Genomic DNA, 3,603 nt, shown 5'->3' on the forward strand with positions numbered 1-3,603 from the left:
GATGAACTTTTGTAAAGTTGCCAAGTGATGAAGTTGGTCTACCCAGTCTTTGCCAGATTCTAAATATGCTGCTGAGCCCAGAGGGACCCCAGCTTGGCTGTATGGGGCAACCTTCTCACCAGAGAGGGGAATTTGGACCACATCTCCTGCCCCAATCCCCGATGTCACACGTGCTTTGCCATCAATCAACATCCTCCCTACCTAATCCCTACTGTGTTCATTCAGTCATTCAAAAATATTTATTGAGCAACTGCCAAGCCAGGTGGTGTGAGGGCCCATTCAGAACCTCAGAGTTGGTATAGAGATTATTTTAAGCTGAAGACATCTGAAACTCAGTAGATGCAGAAAGAAGCCTTCTTGGAGCTTCCCGATATGACTAAAAGCAGAACATTTTGAGAAATGAGGATTGCCATAAATGCTCTCTTTGGGGTGGGTCTGCTTCCAGGAAGAGACCAAGAGTAAACCCACCATAAACCCCTCTCTGGGAGTTTTAGGGCTCTGAAGAAGACAGAAAGACCACTCACACCTTTTTAGACAAATATTATCACAAACATTCTTATGTCCCCTTAGTTCTCCTAGAGAAACCTATTCCTTCCATAAGAGCCTTTTCTCCCTCTACCCTTTCCCCTGCTAAGTTAATACACAACCCCTAATTGTAACTCCCCTTTGAGTTACTCACCACTGAGCACTCCTGTGTGTAAATAAATTCTTGTTAATCTGTCTTTTGTCAGTTTAATTCACAGGCCCTCAGAAACAGATCATAAGAGGACAGAGGAAAAGTTTTTTTCCTTGTCAACAATGGTTTGTAATGAATCTTGTTTTACCCTCCAGTTCTCAACAAGACCTGGAGCTCCTAAAGCCCTTACCTAGCACTGCCAGTCTCTTGATCCTAAGACATTAAATCCTTCTCAGGGGACCGTTGTGGGGGTGGGGGGGCGGTGGTGCCAGTTCCTAGCCTTGCACCCCTCCCATCCTCACTCTCCAAGTGTTTGCTAACCTCAGCTGAGGAACTCCCTGAGACACAGGCCTGGAGCCAGAATCTACTCCTTCCCCAGCATTTCCACAGGTCTAAGCTATTTGTCTTTCTAGAATTAAGATTCTAGAGTCTATTTGTCTTTCTAGAATCTAGAATACTGATTAATGCCCTGGGGACTCCTGACAGTGTGGTGACCTTTGGCTGAGGAAACTTTGGCCCATCAAGCCCAGACCCCTTCAAGGTCTCACGAGCAAGGCGACTTGCAGAAAGCCTCTTCATTTTCCCACTAATCCAGTGCATCACTGCTGAATCAGATACTCCCAGGTTTCCAAAGGGCAAACATTCATTCTCAGAAATAGCACCACCCAACCCTTAAGGAGGACAAAACAATGTCCCTAAGGGCCCTCAGATACTGAGTTAGAACTTCACACCACCCTGCCCCAAGCCCCTTGGGCTGCCAGGATGCGAAAGCAAGCGTCCCAGCCAGAACAGACTCCTTAAAGGCTGCACCCAGCTACACACACAAAAAGCCGGCTGGAGCTCTGAAGTGACCGCTTGTAAAGGCGCAATTGCACCCTTAACGGAGGGTGGCCCTCCTCCTCCTTCGCCCCTCTATCTCAGGGGTGGGGGGGGGGAAGGGGGGGGATGGTTCTTCCGCTGATCTTTGTGTCTGGGAATGTAAAGCTGAGATGTCCTAAGGCATCCAGGAAGTTGGCAATAAAACTCCTGAGAGCCATTTGATCCATACAGATAGATGTGAAAATCATCAGCTCTAAGGTGGCAACCCAGGATGTGAAAATGGGGCCGTTCACTTGGGGGCAGACGCAGGAAGAAGGCAGAACCTGCGTGCTTTCACCTGCCCAGCTCTGCAACGATGCTCTCCCTCACCTCAGCCCAGCTTCCCCAGATACTTGAAGAAGGGGCAGGAGGAAATTAAGAGGTTTTGAGTGCCTGCTGGCCCCAAGGCAACATTAGCACACGAGAAGGCCATGAAATTCTGAATCCTCCAAAGTGAGATGGAACCTGTGGCTCTGCCATTTTTGTGGTGGGGTAACCAGGACCAGCTATATGATGCGCGGGGTCTAGTAGCCTGCAGGAGGCCCCGTCAGATTCATCAAGGTGAGAGTCAGCTGTTTAGGCAGACCTTTCGCATCACCTCTAAACTTGACTTTCCTGCCTTATTATATTTACTAAAAGAACTCTTTTCTATTAGGAGGGGAGGGACTCCTCAAATTACTAGCCACAGTTGATCCAGATTACTTATCCACCCTTGCAAAGTGACCCTGGAAAGTTACAGATGATTCACTGAATTCTCCATCCTCACGCTGAGCATTTAGTAACTGCCAGGCTGGTGCTGAGTGCCAAAGGGACATAAAGGTGACCAGAAGGGGCTCAAAGCCAAGTGGGAAAGCAAGCTTATCCAAGGCTAACAAGGCAGATGGTGACAGGGACCCCGTGACACACTCTAGCAAAGACCACAGTGGCTCTCAGAGACCAGACAAACAGCTGGAATCGCACACCGCACACTCCATGCCTGTCTCCATAAGGCCTCCCAGCTGCAGCTCTAAAGCCTTTCAACGCCAGGGATCTCAGCAGAACTCTGAGAACCCATTTCCTCTTTGAAGTAGCAAGTGGATGCCCACTAGTTGCCAGACCTCCCTGATGAATGTGGAGGGAGGAGTGTCTCAAAGCCCTCCCCCTTCAGCGTTAGCACTGGCACCTGGCTCCTGTATCCTCAGTGACGGTCCCCAGTTGGCTTCCCCAGCACTTCCGAGAGAATTCTTGCAAACCTGCTGTCCTGCCATCCCCCCTCCCCCCACCAGAGAATCGACAGGCTCTTTCTTGCCCACACCAATCACCCTGACCATTTTCCCCACTGCTGCTACTGAAATCTCCATCTGCCACCAGCAGCCCCTTGAAGTGGGCTCGGACCACATCATGCTGCTCAGTTGTCAGGGGGCAGGCCCTATACTCCAAACACTGGATGCCCCTCCTTGCCATCCCTCAAAGGAGGGACTCACTGCTGAAGATGCCTAGGGGTATGTCTCCCTAATGCCAGTTTAAGGGCCCGCTTCCCCCAGGGGCGAGTGTGGACCCCAGGCAACACAAAGCCCTCTCCTCTCCCCATCCTCCAGCAGGTCCCCTATTTCTGCTCTTCCAGCCAAACTTCCCCCATAGAGACTCGGGCTGTAGCTTGCCCCCATCCCCGCTTCATCTGGCCTCCCCCGCAGTCATCAGGTCTCCTCATTGTGCCCATTTCACAGTTGGGAGGACAACCCAGACAAACCGCCCACCTGCTGTTTGCTTGGGCACACAGCTGCTGGTGTTTTGCTTGGAAGCCCAGGCTCTGAGGGCAAAAAGAATAGATCCTGGTTTGCGACAGTGGCTCTCCTGGGAAGAAACCTCATCAGAACTGTCAGCAGTGGGCAGCTCCCAGGCTCCAGCCCGGCTACCCTCCCTCAGCCAGTGAGCTTGGACGGGAGCAGGCTCCCTGGGAAGCAAGTGCACTGGAAGGAAGCCGCCTGCAGCCTCCCAGTGGACCTTTCAGAATGAGTGTTGTTGAGGAGCAGAGAGCCTGGGGGACAGCAGGTGACAGAGAGGCCACCAATGGGGGTCTTTGTAGGGAA

The sequence above is a fragment of the Lipotes vexillifer genome, unplaced genomic scaffold (genome assembly GCF_000442215.2).
Source record: "Lipotes vexillifer unplaced genomic scaffold, Lipotes_vexillifer_v1.1 scaffold412, whole genome shotgun sequence".
NCBI classification, from domain to species: Eukaryota; Metazoa; Chordata; class Mammalia; order Artiodactyla; family Lipotidae; genus Lipotes; species Lipotes vexillifer.